The 21,325-nt window shown below is 39.5% G+C and overlaps 1 protein-coding gene and 1 long non-coding RNA gene across 4 annotated transcripts in view; one reads left to right on the forward strand and one right to left on the reverse strand.

The window, feature by feature from the left end:
* The window catches only part of LOC135219669 (m7GpppX diphosphatase-like), a 203,685-nt gene that overhangs the window by 120,053 nt on the left and 62,307 nt on the right, over positions 1-21,325 (forward strand). The window lies entirely within an intron of this gene.
* Positions 10,353-12,312, reverse strand: LOC135219672 (uncharacterized). 2 transcript variants are annotated; one of them, XR_010315488.1, is made up of 4 exons: positions 12,253-12,312; positions 12,028-12,110; positions 10,886-10,968; positions 10,353-10,694 (listed from the first exon to the last, which is right to left on the reverse strand). It is a non-coding gene; the product is annotated as an uncharacterized LOC135219672 (long non-coding RNA). The 2 variants fall into 2 exon arrangements; XR_010315489.1 differs by lacking the exons at positions 10,353-10,694; positions 10,886-10,968 and adding an exon at positions 11,763-11,899.

Consider the following 21,325-nt stretch of genomic DNA (forward strand, 5'->3'; position numbering starts at 1 on the left):
TGGTACTGGAGACTTGTGAAAGAAAGTGTCAAGCCTGGACTGCACACTTCTCTTCGTCTGCTTCTCCTTCAGGGTCTCCTTGTAGAAAGTCACCAAATCCATGATTCCTCTCTGATTTTGTCAAACCTAGAAACGTTAGGTCTTCTGCTCAAAAGAAGCCAAGGCTCTCTCCAGATGAGTAAACCTCTGACAAGCCTTTCACAGTTAATGACCTGGGCTTTTGCTCTGGTGCCGCCTCTCTTCTTCCTCAATCATTTGTTGTTCAAGTTCTAGTAAGTCCTCTGCAGACAATTCCTCTCCATGGGAAGCCAGCAGCTCTGTTACATCATCAGGTTCAAGATCTAGTTGCAGCTTCTTGCTTAGCCTACGATCTTCCTCGTCACAGTCTCGACGTCTTCTGCCTGGTCAAAGCCTTCAAAACTGTGCACAAACTGTGGACACAGTTTCTCCAGGCCCCATTTAAAGTGGTCGTCTTCACCTCGTCCCAAGCACTTGCAATGTTCTTCACTGCATCTGCAATGTTGTAGCCCTTCCAGAATTGCTTCAGTGTCAACTCCTTGTTAGCTTCTATGGCCCTCAAAGCAAAAACGTATGGTCCTTCTAAGGTAGTAAGCCGTTGAAATTTGCTATTACTCCCTGGTCCATTGGCTGTATCAGCGAGGTGGTATTGGGTGGGAGGTACACCACCTTCACATTAGGATGCATGTCGCTCAATTTGAAGGGTGACCAGGGCATTGTCCAGGACTAAGAGGGCCTTAAAGGCAAGACCCTTCGAAGTCAAATACCGCGTCCAACTGCTGGCACGAAATGGTCATTGAACCAATCTTCGAAAGACCATTAAGGTAACCCACGCCTTCTTGTTAGATTTCCAAATCACAGGGAGTTGACTCTTGAAAATGCCCTTGAAGCCCTGGATTCTCGGCCAAATACACAGCAAGGGCTTCAGTTTCAAATCACCACTTACATTGGCCCCAAAACAGCAAAGTCAGTCGCTCCCTTTCCAGCTTTATGGCCAGGGTGCTGACTTCTCCTCCTTGGAAAGGTACGTTCGATTTGGCATTCTTTTCCAAAATAATCCAGTCTCATCCACATTAAAGACTTGGTCAGCCGTGTAACCACCATCCTTAATTATCTCAGCCAAACCACCTGGAAAACTTTCTGCTGCTTCGCTATCAGCACTAGCAGCTTCACCTTGCAGCTTCACATTATGCAAATTTGCACGAGCCTTAAAACGGTTTAAACCAACCTTCTACTCGCGGAAAATTCACCACCAGCACTGCCTTCGCCAAACTTTTTCACTACTGCCTCATTGCAGCGCTCTAGCCTTCTGGCTGGATCACACTTAAGCCTCACCGGAACACGTCGCTGGTTCTGTCCTCCAGCCAGATCATGAGCAATTTCTCCATTTCAACAATGCTCTGGCTACGTTGCTTCTCGTTTATCACCGTTGACTTCATCGGTGCAGCATCCTTAACGTGCTTCAGAATACGTTCCTTATCCTTCACAATGGTTACCACCACCCCCGTGGTCCTGCTCAGCCTAAAGAACGGCCTATTTCGGTGTTAGTTTCTCCCTTCTCCGAACGCTTTATCACGTCATATTTGACCTCCATCGTGATGACCTTCCTCTTCTTGGATGAACTATCATCGGAGGAAGTACTTTGGCGTTTAGGAGCCATTGTAAATTAGCGAAAATGGCAAGGAATTTCAGCAACGTCTCAGCACACAACCTAGTGGAATCAGGCAGGCACGCGATTGAAGTGGGTCGTTCCTTTCGTATTGTTACGCTTGGCGTCCTCGACCGTCCGAGGTCGTTGTTCGGTCAATTTACCATACAGTTAATAGCGTTAATTAATTTATGCACCTCCGCTCAAAAACTAGTCTGCATATGATGGTATCGTTAAAAGCATAACAAAACGTCGTAACCTTGGAATTTGTGTTGTAATCTAACCAGAAACTTAGTTTTTTAATTATGTACTGGAAACAAGCAATGATTTTTCATTATATTTGCGCTTTTGGGACTGTTTTAAACTGCGCATCCCAAGCTAGTGTATTCATCTCGCCGCAAAAGTTCCGCAATGCGGCGTCAGTAAAAAATTCAAAAAATACGAAAAAAAAAAGTGTCAAAAATCATCATAACCTCAAAATTTTTGTTGTAATGTAACCAAAAAACATATTTTTATTATGTACTGTGCTAAACTATAAAGGATTTTTTATCATAGCATGCGTTTTTTAAAAGCGTCGTTAACTCGGAGCGTCGGAAGCGTCAGCGTCGTAACCTCGGAACAAGAGTCGTAACCCAGGACGATTTCCATTGAATATTTAAAGAAAAAGCGTCGTAACTCGGAACGTCGTAAGCCGGAACGTCGTAACCGGGGACCGCCTGCCTGTATATATATATATATATATATATATATATATATATATATATATATATATATATATATATATATATTATATAGGGTAAGTGCACCTTGTCACAACTAACTCCGTGGCTGTATTATAAAACCTGATGTCAGGAGCGGAACGTGGGAGCATGACTTCAAAACTAACTGGCCGGCCGGAGCCGGAGTAAAAACTTTCACAGATTAAGGAACTCAAGGCCTCCCCACGGTGTCGGAAAGTAACATTCAAGTGAGCAGGAGAGGAGTGATGAGACCGGGTGACAAATACCTGGCGGAGTAGGAACTCCGGCGTAAAAAAGTATCATATGTGTGTGCTATGGAAAAGGAGGATAATATATGTATAATATCAAAATAGAATGTAACTAAAATAGAACTCCACGATAAGGCTGGAGCCTTAAGTCTGAAAAGTCCCATTCTCAAGGTCAGGGCCGGCGTCAGCCGGGGCCTGAGACCGCCAGAGTGGGGAGAAGGGTTACAGACGTGAGGGGGGTGGAACCCTGTAGCAAGGCGGCTGGGTACGGTATGCTTTAGCACCGAGAGTGGTCTCCCCAATCCTCCCTAAGGACTCTCTCACCTATGTAGACTCGGATAGGCTAGCTGGGTAGCGAGCGAGTCGTCACTCCACCGAGGTGGGTGAGCTCGTAGGTAGGGGGGCGGGAGAGGGAGGGGGGGGAGGTTGGTAATAGGGTGGCTCGTACGCGATCAACTGGAAACCTTCTCAGCCGGGTGAACAGACACGCGGTGTGAAGGACCAGTTGACTGAGGGGAGGCCTATAGGCCAACCCAAAGCTGCGAAGCATAGAACACAAAATAAATTCAATATAGTAATAATAATGAGATAGCTGACTAGCCTAACACAGGGGTGGAAAGATGAAATAATAATAAAAGGATAAGAGAAAGGTATTGTCCTGGAATGGATAGGCTAATCGCAAATCTGATGATTTGGGTGTGTTAGCCTCGGCATTCAAGCGGCTAGTCAGTATGCCGTACCGAAAGAATCAGGGGGCAGGCGACTAGGGAGCAGAAGGACACGTATATGAAGGGCCAAGGTCCTAATGTAAGGTATGAGGGACATAACTCATAACAACAGGGAATCGAGATCTGACTAGGCTAGGCTAAGATCCAAAACACCCGGTCGGAGTGATACAACCCCCGTGAAGGGCTAGGATGTATAAAAACAAAGCTAACTGCATTAAACATGAATAAAATGTATAGATAAAGGAAAATACTGCTAAACATCGGTTGCCCAGATGGTATAGGGGACCAAGGAGAAAAGGCACGTGAAACCGCCATACGGTCGACGAGTCGGGAAAAGGTGGCGCGGGAACAATGATGCTCCCGCTACCTCACTTCTAAGACTCAAAAACGATGGAGATCTTCATAAATGAGATCTAAAACCTTGAAAGCAGTACTTAACTTGGATGCAGAAGTTTGAGCCATCTTGGATCAGGAAAATTCCAAACGAAAACGAAAAAGCACATCACAGATAAAAAATGCGTGTACGCCGACAGAATGCCCTATCAAAAGGAATGACGCCAGAAGACGCTCACTGTAGTAGTAGCGGGTAGCGAGGCCTTAGTTCGGCTCCTCTGTAGATGGGGGATTTTGGCGGAGGAAGAAGCTAATTGCCAAGGGACCTCTGGTAGTGGCTTCCACTCGCTCTTCTATTATACCGACACCTTTATTAAAAGGTGAGCGAGCCAGAATATTCTGGCACTATTGTTTCTCTTTTTTCTCTGGTATACTATATAGCAATATTTATACCTTAGAAATGAGGATCAAGGATCCATTTCACTGGGCGACACAGGCTGAGCCCAGAAATAAATATCAGTAACTGATGGAATGAATAAATGAACATTTAACATCACTCTTACCTTAATGGAAGACTCTTGTTAGTGTATGGAAGATGGAGAGGAGGGGAGGTGGAGGAAAGGTTATTGTTTGGAAAGGGAATCTCCCTCCCGAAGGACTTTGGGTATCAAGGACCTATCTGGGGTTACTTCTCTTTGTTTTTTTACTGGCGCTAGATGGGGTTACTTCCCCTCTTTGGTTTTTACTTGCGGTAGGACCAGCTAGGGAGCCACTGGACCCCTGTCACACAGCAAAACTGTCCAGATACATTTATTTCTGGCATCTTTAAGATATGCCTAAAGGGAAACAAAGCATTTTCATTAAACATATTGGAGACATGGATCCTATCATCTTTGTTGGGATGACAATTCTCCACAACATTTTTTGTCACTCCACTTGGAAAACATTTTCTTAATCACTGAAGTAGGCACATTATCCCCTCTCTCTTTGTTCTCCTCCTCTGAGTTCTCATCTGCTGTCTGTTGCTGTTCCTGCTGAAGGTCTTGCAGCTCTTCATTTGTTACCTCTTCCATTTGGGCATCAATTAACTCTTCTTCATCCTTGCCACTCACATCCAAACCCAAGGACTTCCCCAGAGACAAAATAGATTCCACAACAGGTGTAGGGTCATCAGGGTCAGCTTTAAATCCTTCTCGAGGTAACATTCTGGCCACAATCTTCTGCAAGCAGAGTTCATTGGCTTGGAAGGCACCCACTGCCAAGCCTTATCTATAATGCTTATGTAATTGAAGATATTGAAGTGATCCTTCTAAAACTCTCTTAGGGTCAATTCAGTGTCTGAGGTCACTTCAAAGCACCTTTGAAACAGTGTCTTGAAGTTGGAAATGATCCATTGGTCCATGGGCTGGATGAGAGGAGTGGTATTAGGGGGCAAGAACTTTACTTTTATGAATTTGAATTCATCTAACAACTGGTCTTCCAAGCCAGGAGGATATGCAGGAGGATTGTCCATTACCAGGAGGCACTTGAGTAGCAATTGATTGTCCTGGAGGTATTTTTTCATATTTGGGCCAAATGCGTCATTGACCCACTCAATGAAAATTTTCCTTGTTGCCAGATGCCACAGACTCCTTGCTTTACAATCTTTTATTGTTTTTTACCCTTTTCAAGCTGGCACAATATGATTATCCTCTTGTTACGAACTCAGGTTTGTTAGCTTTGAAAAATACATATTGATTAAAAATTTGTCATGTTTCATTGCAATTGAAGATGTGTTGAGGGATGAATCCTTCAGCCTCTAAATATTCTTTTGAAGTCATCAAAGAATTCTTTGGCAGCACGTCTGTTCACATGTGCAGCCTCTCCTTGCCTTATGACACTGTATGCCCATTTGCTTGTTGAATTTTTCAAACAGCCTCTGCTGGCCTTAAAATCACTAACAGCAGCACATGTAGGCATTTTCTCACTGAGATTGGCTTGCAACATCCTTGCCTTTTCACAAATTATTCCTTCCAACACACTAACTTCCACTACTTAACTGTTTTTCATTTATCCACACTAACAACAGCTTCTTGACATCTTTGACCAGTTGAGATCGCTTATCTTGTTAAAGATGTTACCCCTTTTGCAGCATCAGCTGCGTTGATTTCTTTTTCTTCGCTAGGATGGAGCTGAAGGTTGAAATGGACTTGCCGTACATCCTAGCGAGATCAGCCACGCGTACGCCACTTTTTATACATTGTTATGAGTTCTTTCTAGAATTCTGTAGTGTTTCTCACCTTTTTGGAACTTTCTTTGGCCCCATGATGGCTTGTATTTAGCAGTTGGATTGAAAAAAAAATACAAAACACAACGAATCTGGGGGTGATGCAGCATACTAACATGTGAGTTGATGCTCATTCATTGAGAAACAAAGGCAGAATGGGTCAGGAGAGAACATGGGATGCTTCGTTTCAGTGCTCCGTATGGGACTTAGTCACGAGGTGGGCCATGGAAGGAGCGTTTACAAGTGTATGAAATCTGAGGATATGAATGATACCCAATTCAAAATATTATCAGTAAAAGCCTATGAAAACCGATTCATACAAAAACCAGGGCGTATGAAATCTAAGGTTTTGACTGTATAGTGTACTGAAACCAGTGCTGTTTGATTTCATTACTGAGGAACATGGAAAATCTAAGTTTAAATCTAAGTGCAGAATTTTAAGTTCCAGTTAAAAAATATTTTAGTTTATACTATGGAACCACTTAAAAAATATTTTAGTTTATAGTATGGAACAATGATTTAATTTGTGTTTGAAAAGCCCTAAATCAGCTTTTTTGTGAGTACTCGTCAGCACTTCTCACGATTTTTTATCATTATTTGTAAAAGCGCAAATTGTTTTGAAGAATTTATCATTCTATTTAGATGTCTTATCTAAAGAAATGTTCCACAATTATTATTAATGTAATGTACATATATAGATAATCCTTTCATATAATGATGTCTGCAATAACCTACTGTGCAGTAGCTTACAATCTACATTGATTCATTGAGAATAAGTTAGCTAGACTTTAGTAGATATTGTATGTAGCCTATTGCCTAATCTATGATTATATATCCTTAAGAGTGAACTAAGATAAGTGGGATTAGTTAGTAATCCGAACTAGCTAAGTAAGATTTAAAGACATACCCTGTTATGGAACTAGGCAGTAGTCTAAGTTTACATCAAAGACCTTAGGATTAGGTCAAATGCTACAGACATTTTCCTTTTATATAGCCTGTATACTTAACCCTGGATAGGTTTTGCTATTTTAGTACCCCTTTATCGTGATTTATATGCAGTTATTTAGAAGATGCGAAAAGCTACAACCTTCAAATATTTTTTGTTGTATTCTACATAAAATTGCGCACATTTTCATATATAGAACTCTATGAAATGCCTAATATGAAAGGGAGCAAATAGGAGGGCGCGCTGAGGGAAGGAAAAAGTTTTTTTTTAAATTCACCATAAATCTAAATATTGTGCATGAGACTACGAGTTTGTTTCAAAATGAAGATAAATGACTGGATATTACTAGACTGTAAGAGATTTTGCTTACAATTGTGTTTTTCGACCATTTCGGTTGAGTCAAAGTTGAGCGAACGTGGTTTTTTTTCTATTTATCGTGATTTATATGCAATTATTTCAAAAATGAGAAAAGCTACAACCTTCAAATATTTTTTGTTGTATTCTACATAAAATTGCACACATTTTCATATATAGAACTATATGAAGCGCCTAATATGAAAAGGAGCAAATATTACGAGAATGCGAACTGCGCATTTTGGAGATTTGCGGTGGAGAATCAGCGCGCTTAAGGAAGGAAAAAGTTTTTTTCAAAAATTCACCATAAATCTAAATATTGTGCTAGAGACTTCAAATTTGTTTCAAAATGAAGATAAAAGACTGAATATTACTAGACTGTAAGAGTTTTTGCTTACAATTGCGTTTTTCAACCATTTCGGTCGAGTCAAAGTTGAGTGAACATAGTTTTTTTCTATTTATCGTGATTTAAATGCAATTATTTCAAAAATGAGAAAAGCTACAACCTTCAAATATTATTTGTTGTATTCTTCATAAAATTGAGCACATTTTCATATACAGGCGGTCCCCGGGTTACGACGGTTCCGGCTTACGACGTTCCGAGGTTACGACGCTTTTTCTTAAATATTCAATGGAAAAATCCGTCCTGGGTTACGACGCTTGTTCCGAGGTTACGACGCTGACGCTTCCGACGCTCCGAGTTAACGACGCTTTTAAAAAACGCATACTATGATAAAAATCCTTTATAGTGTAGCACAGTATATTAATAAAAATAAGTTTCTGGTTAGATTACAACAAAAATTTTGAGATTATGATGATTTTCGACACTTTTTATGTTGTATTTTTCTATGTTTTTTAGTGACGCCTCATATGCGGAACTAGTTTCCGAGCGAATGAATACATACTAGTTTACATATAACAGTCCAAAAGTGCAAATAATGAAAAAATCATTGCTTGTTTCCAGTAATAATAACAAAACGAAGTTTCTGGTTAGATTACAACGCAAATTCCCAAGTATCCAAAGAGAGACATTATCCAGTAATTTGATCAGAGAGAGAGAGAGAGAGAGAGAGAGGAGAGAGAGAGAGGAGAGAGAGAGAGAAGAGAGAGAGAGCGTCTTCCGACGCTCCGAGTTAAGGACAGAGAAGTGTTCGTTTCGTTAAACGGCCTCTGACTCATGCCAGTAAATGTTTTGTTGATACTAATAATATAAGCCTATTTAAAGAATACGTTTACTTTAATTAGTCTATATGATACGTAAATAGTAATCAACTGTTCTTGTAGCCCTCAATATTTGGCAAAATCGAAGTATCCAAAGAGAGACATTATCCAGTACGTAATTTGATCAGAGAGAGAGAGAGAGAGAGAGAGAGAGAGAGAGAGAGAGAGAGAGAGAGAGAGACGCTTTGGCAACAATGGTTTCTCGGGGGTTTTTATAGCTTCCTTCTGCTGATGATCGTGGATATTGTAGAAGGATTTCAACCATACTCGTTTGCCAAATCGACGATACGAACGCCACGTTTTCATGCTTTGCTATAATTTCATGTTTTGCTTCCCATCGAAATCATTTTCTTGGGTTTTTCTTATCACCTGCTTTGTCTTTAGCTTTGAGACCCATGGTTAATAATAAAATAGACAAAATAACACGAAAAAATAGGCGCAAATACAACGAACTAAACAACGACGTGTTAACATGCAGCATCAACAAACAAACAGACTGAACGCCATTTATCGGTCGCCTATACAACTAACACTCATCGCAAAATCGTATCTCAAATATTTCGTTGTATATCAAAGCTTGTATTTTCGCAAATTTTCTGTTGTATCTCAAAACATTCGTATATTAGGGCAATCGTATGTCAAGTTTCCAATGTAATTTGATCAGAGAGAGAGAGAGAGAGAGAGAGAGAAGACGCTTTGGCAACAATGGTCTCGGGGATTGACGTAACGTTTATTTTCTGAAACAGATAGGACAGAGAAGTGTTCGTTTCATTAAACGGCCTCTGACTCATGGCAGGAAATGTTTTGTTGATACTAATATATAAGCCTATTTAAAGATACATTTACTTTAATTAGTCTATATGATACGTAAATAGTAATCAGCTGTTCTTGTAGCCCTCAAGATTTTGCAAAATCACTCCAGGTTGTACATAAAACTTCAAGAATGTAGTGTCACCAGAGGATTACAATAGTTTTTAACCTTCAAGAACGCCAGCATTCTTTTATGAAATAACTCCATGTTGTACAATAAAACTACAGGAACATGTTTAGTGTAACAAAGGATTACAAGTAACTTTTTATTAGTTTAAGACATATTTCCAAGCGTCGTTCCGGCTTACGACGATTTTCGGCTTACGACGCGTCTCAAGAACGGAACCCCCGTCGTAACCCGGGGACTGCCTGTATAGAACTCTATGAAACGCCTAATATGAAAGGGAACAAATATTAGGAGAATTCGACGTACACATTTTGAAGATTTGCGGCGGAAATCGGCGCGCTGAGGGAAGGAAAAATGTTTTTTTTTAATTCACCATAAATCTAAATATTGTGCTAGAGACTTCGAATTTGTTTCAAAATGAAGATAAATGACTGAATATTACTAGACTGTAAGAGTTTTAGCTTACAATTGCGTTTTTATACCATTTCGGTTGAGTCAAAGTTGAGCGAACATAGTTTTTTTTCTATTTATCGTGATTTATATGCAATTATTTCGAAAGCGAGAAAAGCTACAACCCTCAAATATTTGTTGTTGTATTCTACATGAAATTACGCATATTTTTATATATAGAACTCTATGAAACGCCTAATATGAAAGGGAGCAAATCTTAGGAGAATGCGACGTACGCATTTAGAAGATTTGCGGCGGAGAACCGGCGCGCCGAGGGAAGGAAAAAGTTTTTTTTTTTTTCAAAAATTCACCATAAATCTAAATATTGTGCTAGAGACTTCGAATTTGTTTCAAAAATGAGATAAATGACTGAATATTACGAGACTTTTATGTATTTTGCTTACCAAAAATACCAATATAGATTAAAAAAAAATATATAATATATATATTTTAACAGCAGTCCCCGGGTTACGACGGGGGTTCCGTTCTTGAGGCGCGTCGTAAGCCGAAAATCGTCGTAAGCCGGAACGACACTTGGAAATATGCCTTAAACTAAGAAAAAGTTAGAGACCTTACCTGTGTGACATGCAAGTATATTGCATGATGTGTAGTGTGGTTATTTCAATGGCAAAGGATGGTTCTTGAAGGTATAATTCTTTATTAAACTCTTGTGACACTATAAAGCACAATGTACTACACTTAATCCTTAGGTTAGATTATACACTAAACACTATATTATGCACTGTACACTTCGTAGTAGTATTTGTTAGATCCTGGAGTACACTAAAATCCCAGTCTGGTAGCTCTGGAAGGTAAAAGTATAACACAATTAGTACAAAATACTACACAAAGTCCTGAATGCAATATGTAAATTATGATATAAAGAGTAAAAGAGTTAATGTATGTTAATTAAATTCCTTACTTTTTAGTTTATAATTCCTTACTTTGAGTTATATCAAGAGTAAAAAAGTTAATGTATGTGAATTAAATCCTTACTTTTAGTTTAAAGTTGTCCTGCTATGTAACCCTGGATGCACAAAGTCTTATGTGGCCCCATAGCCTACATCATTCAGGGGGTTCTGGAATGTACAAAAAATAATTAGTATGTCAGTAAGTACTCTATGCATAGTAAGTTACATACAGTAATATGCACCATACAGTAATATCACATATATAACATGTATAAAAACTTAGTTGAATGTATGTTAATTAATTCCTTACCTTTAGTTTAAAGTTGTCTTCAATGTAACCCTGGATGGACAAAGTCTTATGTGGCCCCATAGCCTACATCATTCAGGGGTTCTGGAATGTACAAAAAATAATTTTGTCAGTAAGTACTCTATGCATAGTAAGTTACATACAGTAATATGCACCATACAGTGGTTTAATATCAACTGGTATGCATATTGTAAATGATTGGTCTACACCCCCTGTTCAGCAGGAGTGTACAGTATGTAATTCCATGAGGGACCTTGATCACTTATCCATGTGAGAGATCTTGGTCACTTTTTTTAGTATTGTACGTATAAAACTTACTTAATGTATGTTTACTACTATGTATAATTCCTTACCTTTAGTACAGTAGTACATAGTTTACAGTTGTCGTGCTATGTTATGTAGTAACCCTGGACAAAGTTTTATGTGGCCCATGCCTGCATCATGGAGGGGGTCCTGGTTTTCTGGAATGTACCAAAAAAGTATCAAAGTTAAGTCATGTTATGTATGTTTAGTAGTTACATACAGTAACCATACGTACAGTGGTTTATAACATGTACATATGTACATAATCAAACTTGGTTGAAATTCCTGTAAAAAAAAGTTATGTACGTATGTAATATGTACTACTGTATGTAAAAACTTACTGTTCATACTTTGTTACACTACATGTTACATGTGATACGTATACTTTCCTGAAGGGTTTTTTTCCATCCAAAAATGGTGCTTCTACTTGTAGTTATCCCTTGATGACACTTGTAGTAACAACCTGGAGTTGTGTGAAAAATGTTGGTTCTGGAAGGAAAAAGTAACAAAATTAGTGTACAAAATATACACTACAGAAGTTGTGAATGCAATATGTTAATTACTGTAGATATATCAAGAGTACTAAAAGAGTTAATGTATGTTAATTAATTCCTTACTTTTAGTTTAAAGTTGTCGTTCAATGTAACCCTGGATGGACAAAGTCTTATGTGGCCCCATAGCCTACATCATTCAGGGGGTTCTGGATGTACAAAAATAATTTTGTCAGTAAGTACTCTATGCATAGTAAGTTTTACATACAGTAATATGCACCATACAGTGGTTTAATATCATATAACATGTAGTATAAAACTTAATTTTTAGAAATTCCTTACATAACTTACCAACTTTTAGTGAGTCTCAAAGCTGTTACCTAGGTTGTGGGAGATGGAGGTGGAGGTGTTAGAGCATTCATGAATAAAGGATGCATTCCAAACCTAACTTCAGTGTGCTTATCACAGATAACAGGCTAGGATGATGGGCAGTCTAGAATGAAGAATTAATATTAAAGGACAGTATGTAACCACTTAGGTGTACAAAATTTATTGTACGTATGCAACATTAAACACAACTGAGAATTCCTTACCTTCAGCAAAATGAAGACATGTAGGCTATGTAGAGGTCTGGTTTATGTAAGTCACAGGTGCATGCCAGTCTGGAATGATAATGTAATAGTACATATGATTATATAGTATGTATGTTACATACATAACATGGTTATTACATATGTAATAATAAAACATTAATAAAAAAAATGTCCTTACCAAATTCTAGTGGTTGGCTTGCCTTACTGGGATGGCCATATGGTACATGAGAGTGGGTGGCTGGGCTATGGAGTGGGATGGGCAGGTGCTTGGGAGTCTGGAATGATATATATATAAAATGATAGTTACTACTACTGTAACTACTGCACTGTTATTACTGTTTGACATATGTAGTGTGTAATACGTATGTTCAATTATAAAAATGAAGAATTCTTTTACCTGAAGGAATGGGAGAGGTGATATACTCGTATCAACTGATTTGGGCTCTGGAGAGGTGATACTCGTATCAACTGATGAGGGAACATCTACATCTGGAAAGAATGATAGGGTACATAAATATATTATAAGGTGGATGTAATTGTAGCATATGTACATTTTTAAATTTTATTCTATTAGCAATTTATAAAACATTTTTATACAAATTTGTTAAGGATTCCTTACCTGATGTATAGGGCGAGGCATCAAAACCATGGAAAGGCTCAGGGTCATCTGGGTCACTGTCACTATCAAAGGGTCTGAAATGAAAAAAAAAAAAAAAATAATAAGGTTATGCAACATCAAACACATTGTACCACTATGTAAGTTAGTGTTACGTATGTATGTAGGGTGTAAACAATTTCCAACATGAAAATGAGAAAAATGAAATGCTTACCTGATTGTACAGGTGGGCGGGCTGATACAGAGGGTCCAGGTACAGGGGGATCTGGACTGTCACAGGTAGTACAGGGAGATCTGAACTGTCAGGTAGTACAGGGAGATCTGGAACTGTCACAGGTAGTACAGGGGGATCTGGAAACTGTCACCACTTCTGCAATAAAATTACAAATGATGAAAATTAATGAAGTTACAATTTACTCTTACATTTAGTTGTTACATTAAAAAATTAACACATTTTAATTATATGTACACTATGTAAACACATAAATTAGTAAAACAGTTCAGAATTCCTTACCAGGACTAGGAGTGGGGAGGTGGTGGTACTGGAGACTTGTGAAAGAAAGTGTCAAGCCTGGACTGCACACTTCTCTTCGTCTGCTTCTCCTTCAGGTCTCCTTGTAGAAAGTCACAAATCCATGATTCCTCTCTTGATTTTGTCAAACCTAGAAACGTTAGGGTCTTCTGCCTCAAAAGAAGCCAAGGCTCTCTCAGATGAGTAAAACCCTCTGACAAGCCTTTCACAGTTAATGACCTGGGTTTTGGCTCTGGTCCGCTCCTCTTCCTCAATCATTTGTTGTTCAAGTTCTAGTAAGTCCTCTGCAGACAATTCCTCTCCATGGAAGCCAGCAGCTCTGTTACATCATCAGGTTCAAGATCTAGTTTCAAGCCTCTTGCTTAGCCCTACGATCTTCCTCGTCACAGTCTCGACGTCTTCTGCCTGGTCAAAGCCTTCAAAACTGTGCACAAACTGTGGACACAGTTTCCTCCAGGCCCCATTTAAAAGTGGTCGTCTTCACCTCGTCCCAAGCACTTGCAATGTTCTTCACTGCATCGCAATGTTGTAGCCCTTCCAGAATTGCTTCAGTGTCAACTCCTTGTTAGCTTCTATGGCCCTCAAAGCAAAACGTATGGTCCTTCTAAGGTAGTAAGCCTTGAAATTAGCTATTACTCCCTGGTCCATTGGCTGTATCAGCGATGTGGTATTGGGTGGGAGGTACACCACTTCACATTAGGATGCATGTCGCTCAAATTTGAAGGGTGACCAGGGGCATTGTCCAGGAGTAAGAGGGCCCTTAAAGGCAGACCCTTCGAAGTCAAAAATACGCTCCACTGCTGGCACGAAATGGTCATTGAACCAATCTTCGAAGACCATTAAGGTAACCCACGCCTTCTTGTTAGATTTCCAAATCACAGGGAGTTGACTCTTGAAAATGCCCTTGAAAAGCCCTGGGCTTCTCGGCCAAATACACCAGCAAGGCTTCAGTTTTCAAATCACCACTTGCATTGGACCCCAAACAGCAAAGTCAGTCGCTCCTTTCCAGCTTTATGGCCAAGGTGCTGACTTCTCCTCCTTGGAAAGGTACGTTCGATTTGGCATTCTTTTCCAAAATAATCCAGTCTCATCCACATTAAAGACTTGGTCAGCCGTGTAACCACCATCCTTAATTATCTCAGCCAAACCACCTGGAAAACTTTCTGCTGCTTCGCTATCAGCACTAGCAGCTTCACCTTGCAGCTTCACATTATGCAAATTTGCACGAGCCTTAAAACGGTTAAACCAACCTCTACTCGCGGAAAATTCACCACCAGCACTGCCTTCGCCAAACTTTTTCACTACTGCCTCATGCAGCGCTCTAGCCTTCTCCTGGATCACACTTAAGCTCACCGGAACACGTCGCTGGTTCTGGTCCTCCAGCCAGATCATGAGCAATTTCTCCATTTCAACAATGCTCTGGCTACGTTGCTTCTCGTTTATCACCGTTGCTTCATCGGTGCAGCATCCTTAACATGCTTCAGGAATACGTTCCTTATCCTTCACAATGGTTACCACCGTGGTCCTGCTCAAGCCTAAAGAACGGCCTATTTCGGTGTTAGTTTTCTTCTCCCTTCCCGAACGCTTTATCACGTCATATTTGACCTCCATCGTGATGACCTCCTCTTCTTGGATGAACTATCATCGGAGGAAGTACTTTGGCGTTTAGGAGCCATTGTAAATTTGCGAAAATGGCAAGGAATTTCAGCAACGTCTCAGCACACCACTAGTGAAATGCAGGCAGACACGCGATTGAAGTGGCGTCCTTTCGTATTGTTACGCTTGGGCGTCCTCGACCGTCCGAGGTCGTTGTTCGGTCAATTTACCATACAGTTTAATAGCGTTAATTAATTTATGCACCTCCGCTCAAAAACTAGTTCTGCATATGAGGTATCGTTAAAAAGCATAACAAAACGTCGTAACCTTGGAATTTGTGTTGTTAATCTAACCAGAAAAAACTTAGTTTTTTTTTTTTAATTATGTACTGGAAACAAACAATGATTTTTCATTATATTTGCGCTTTTGGACTGTTTTAAACTGCGCATCCCAAGCTAGTGTATTCATTCGCCCGCAAACTAGTCCCGCATATGCGGCGTCACTAAAAAAATTCAAAAAATACGAAAAAAAAGTGTCAAAATCATCATAACCTCAAAATTTTCAGTTGTAATGTAACCAAAAATTAAAAACATATTTTTATTATGTACTGTGCTAAACTATAAAGGATTTTTATCATAGCATGCGTTTTTTAAAAGCGTTGTTAACTCGGAGCGTCGGAAGCGTCAGCGTCGTAACCTCGGAACAAGCGTCGTAACCCAGGACGGAATTTCCATTGAATATTTAAGAAAAAGCGTCGTAACCTCGGAACGTCGTAAGCCGGAACCGTCGTAAGCCAGGGACCGCCTGTATATATATACAGGCGGCCCTCGGTTAGCGGCAGAGGTTCCGTTCCTGGCCGCCGACGGCAAGCGATTTTCGACGCTGAGCGATTTTAAAGCCTACGGCCACCGCACACCTTCTTTCGAAACTAGACCAGTCAAAGGCGCCGTAATCCACAAACGGCGCAATAAGTAAAATTATATTTATGCAGTATAGTACTATAGAATTTACTGTACAGTACTTTTGGGTGTCTAGAGTATGTAAAGATATAATAAAGTTTATACAGTGTACAGGTAGCTGTAGTGTTCAGGTTACGATCATTAGTCTTACGATAGTCCGATTTTATGAGAGATCAAATTACAATGGCCTAACTTTATCCATCTTCTAGTTACATAAGTTCAATAACAGCAAAAGAGAATGATGAAAGTATGGTTTTAACGTTATACTCGTTGCGTGAACGTGTACAGCCATGAGCAACCGAACCAGAAACGACTTTTTTTTTTTTTCTAAGTACAACCGAACTAGATAACATCCGTTTGGCTTGTATTTCAATCATCATACAACAGTACAACCTTATCGTAGTTGTTATAAATGGCGTTATGTATAGAATAGAACTGAGATATCTTAATATAATAACTTTATTCGCTATAAATCAGAGATCAAATTAGATTAAAGATCAATCGGGAAATATACTGTTAAATTTAAACCTAGTTATAACTGAAGCTGAGAAAACTGTTCAAGCTGCTAATGACTATTATCGTACATCGGCAACAAGGATAAAACTGCAGTAAACGTATGCCATCAAACACAACCGTAGAAAAATTGGGATAAAATAATTTTAATCAAAACTACTGTGCTTGAAAGAACACATTTTACTATTGGTTTCACGCCGATATAAGATAAGTAACGTAAAGTTCGTATTACGATGATATAAAGGATTATTGCGAACGGAATCACGTAATTTTTTACGCAATAAACATGCCGCCAGCGTAATATGTTAATGGAAAAAAAAAGTAGTTCACACTCACAACGAGACATATTCAATAAATATTTCCACCTAAAAACACGCTGTATAAGGAAAAATAACTTTGTCTCATATAAGTCAAGTATCTAGATATTCGTTTATGCTAACTATACTCTGTTTTTTTTCATCTGTCCATCCGCCTGTGGTGTTTTTGTATGGTAACACTGCGTCCCGGGCTTTAGATAGTTACATTCAGCTTACATTCAACGCTTATAATAATATCCTATTTCGAATATTAACGGTGTAATTCGCATACAGTAAATTATTAAAACACTTTTCAGTTGCAAATGTATACTCAGATGATATCCTTTTATTTACCTAAAACTTACACATAGCGTGACTATCTAAAGCCCGGGACGCAGTGTTACCATACAAAAACACCACAGGCGGATGGACAGATGAAAAAAAACAGAGTATAGAAGCAAGAGCGTTCGCTCAGAATTGTGTTATGGTGAAACAAGCTCGTATTCATCAGCTGATTTCAAACCACAACATTGGCCGCTCCGCGGAATACGGTCTTAAATTTGCCGTAGTATTGTAAAATACAATAATATGAGAATACATACAATATTCTTGGATACAGTGAAATAATGTATAACTTTTTAAAGGATTTATGGAAGAGATGCATAATTCAGAAAATAACACAATGCATTTTTCGGAACTGGCGGACAAGAACGAACATGAAAAAACATCCCCTGACAATGTGGAGCGTAGTTACAAAGGCTGCCTTAATTTGTATCTTATTTCTGTACAAAAATGAAAATACCTTTACGTAATATATTTTCATACACATTTTAAACATAAAAGCATAAACATTTAAAAAATCGACACATCGATCGCTAAATTTGCACTCTTTTTAACTCGATATTTTCGGAAGAGCGACAGACGGCGGCATACAAGAACGAACTTGAAAAAACATCGTAGTCGATAACTTGTAGGGCAGTTTCACAAGCTGCCTTTTTATCATATTTCTGCACAGAAAAAAAAATATTCTATTCGTAATACATTTTCATACACATTTTAAACATAAAAGCATAAACATTTATAAAATCGACACATCGATCGCTAATTTGCACTTTTTTTAAATCGATATTTTCAGAAGAGCGGCAGGCGGCGGCTCACAAAGAAAGAACATGAAAAAACATCGTATTTGATAACGTGAAGGGCAGTTTCAAAAGCTGCCTTTGCATCATATTTCTGTACAGAAATAAAAATTGCCTTTCATGTAATACATTTTCATACACATTTTAAACAAAAGCATGAACATTTATAAATTGACACATTCATAGCTAAATTTGCACTTATGTAACTCGAAATTTTTGGCATATAACATCGTCAGAGGCATATATTTTACCCTAATACCTACGTTATTACTCTCCATAAAATTTGTTAATATAATTTGCATAACCTTTATAGTCTGAACGGCATTTCTACAAATTTACGAACTCGTTAGACAATGGCGCTAGCGGCACTGTTAACTGAAAATTGTGCCGTAAAGATACCTTTAAAATGCCTTATTATTTTATTGAATATTTTTGACGACCGCCGTAAAACCGATTCACGGTTGAGTGATTGCGCTGTTAACCGCGGCCCGCCTATATATATGTATATATATATATATATATATATATATATATAATATATATATATATATATATATATATATATATATATATATATATATATATGTTACGTATTAGCCCGGCCTTGAGAGAGGCTATATACGTAAACAGAAATAATTGAGGGAGGACAAGCGGAAATTAATGGAACTTACCGTAAAACTGATTATTAATGAATATTTAATCTAGAGGAATAGGTCGCCAGAAACTCAACTCGTTACTTTACAGCTATTTATTTACAAAAGGCTCGTACTGGCTTGGAGAAAAGTGAATGCTATTGGTCCCCATGTTGGGACTTATAATCTCTCACAAATGGATAGCTGGCTAAAATGTGATTAATACAAGCTGGTTTCATAAACTTGGGTAATGCAACACTTGCGGGCAGACAGACTTCGTACGTGACTCAAGGAATCTGGAAAAAGGATCCCAGATTACACAAGATAAAAGAAAAAGGATTTATTGCCCAATTTCATTTGTTTAGTTCTCTAACACTGGGGAAAAGGAACTTTTTAATGTATCACTGAGGTATGCAATGACTTCATTTGTCTGGGGATGATGATCACACAAGGGGAAGCATGCGGCCATGAGGCAGTGAGAGGGAACAAAAGGATGAGTTCTTTTTGGTTTTGAAATTGAATTGGGAAAAATGAGGATCAAATAGATAATAGGAGGTAAGGGACTGGCAATATGCTGTTTCACAAGACGTACCTGGATGTCGTGTTTCAGTGGCTCTGTAGGGAAACATGCCTGGCTTTGTCTTAGGACTGGGTCTATTGGCGCGCCACTCACGCCCTGGATAGGCCTAACAGGAAGGCAGGTGGTTGGACATCCGTCCAAGGTCGCGTCTTGCAGTCGACTGGGCCAGATCGCAGGCGGTTTGCTTGGGTGTTGGGATTCAGCTTAACCCCCCACGAGCAAGGCAAATCCTGGGAACAGAACATACAGCCAGCAGAGGGGTCACAGGAAAAAGAGCTTAAGATATAGGTCTAAGAAGTACCAATCTGCCTACATCCTTCCCTTCGAGATACGTCCCTAAAGCTGACAAAAGACTATATTCCCCCAACTGGGGAACTCCCTACCTCTGGCTGGCGGGTTTTGGTTCCCGCGTTTCCTAAAAATCAGCTGATATTTGGAGGAAATGGCTGCCATTTTCCAAATCAAACTAATTAATTAATTTCGGGGTAGACGAAACGATCTATAAACGTAGCAGCTCCCCCTGTTAAGAAGGCATTCACTCCCTTTTGGGCGTGAAGGTCTTGGCTTAAATAAATTGATCGTCTCGACTACCCAGTTCTCCTACTCCAACTTGAAGTGTTTTGAGCAGCGATACAGCTAACTACAGTGGCCTACCTAACTTATAGGTGGAGATGCTAAGTGTACTAACTTAATGTAGTAATGTAGTCTAGCCTAAGTAATAACTACGGGTTGTCTGTGACGACAGTCTACTCTACCCCTACTTATAATCTCTCACAAATGGATAGCTGGCTAAAATGTGATTAATACAAGCTGGTTTCATAAACTTGGGTAATGCAACACTTGCGGGCAGACAGACTTCGTACGTGACTCAGGGAATCTGGAAAAAGGATCCCAGATTACACAAGATAAAAGAAAAAGGATTTATTGCCCAATTTCATTTGTTTAGTTCTCTAACACTGGGGAAAAGGAACTTTTTAATGTATCACTGAGGTATGCAATGACTTCATTTGTCTGGGGATGATCACACAAGGGGAAGCATGCGGCCATGAGGCAGTGAGAGGGAACAAAAGGATGAGTTCTTTTTGGTTTTGAAATTGAATTGGGAAAAATGAGGATCAAATAGATAATAGGAGGTAAGGGACTGGCAATATGCTGTTTCACAAGACGTACCTGGATGTCGTGTTCAGTGGCTCTTTGTAGGGAAACATGGCCTGGCTTTGTCTTAGGACTGGGTCTATTGGCGCGCCACTCACGCCCTGGATAGGCCTAACAGGAAGGCAGGTGGTTGGACATCCGTCCAAGGTCGCGTCTTGCAGTCGACTGGGCCAGATCGCAGGCGGTTTGCTTGGGTGTTGGGATTCAGCTTAACCCCCCACGAGCAAGGCAAATCCTGGGAACAGAACATACAGCCAGCAGAGGGGTCACAGAAAAAGAGCTTAAGAATATAGGTCTAAGAAGTACAATCTGCCTACATCCTTCCCTTCGAGATACGTCCCTAAAGCTGACAAAAGACTATATTCCCCCAACTGGGGAACTCCCTACCTCTGGCTGGCGGGTTTTGGTTCCCGCGTTTCCTAAAAATCAGCTGATATTTGGAGGAAATGGCTGCCGTTTTCCAAATCAAACTAATTAATTAATTTCGGGGTAGACGAAACGATCTATAAACGTAGCAGCTCCCCCTGTTAAGAAGGCATTCACTCCCTTTTGGGCGTGAAGGTCTTGGCTTAAATAAATTGATCGTCTCGACTACCCAGTTCTCCTACTCCAACTTGAAGTGTTTTGAGCAGCGATACAGCTAACTACAGTGGCCTACCTAACTTATAGGTGGAGATGCTAAGTGTACTAACTTAATGTAGTAATGTAGTCTAGCCTAAGTAATAACTACGGGTTGTCTGTGACGACAGTCTACTCTACCCCTAGATAAGGTTACTTGATAATTCTACTTTCTACTACCCTAGTGCCCTGGTA

This window comes from Macrobrachium nipponense, chromosome 1, assembly GCF_015104395.2.
Source record: "Macrobrachium nipponense isolate FS-2020 chromosome 1, ASM1510439v2, whole genome shotgun sequence".
Classification (NCBI taxonomy): domain Eukaryota; kingdom Metazoa; phylum Arthropoda; class Malacostraca; order Decapoda; family Palaemonidae; genus Macrobrachium; species Macrobrachium nipponense.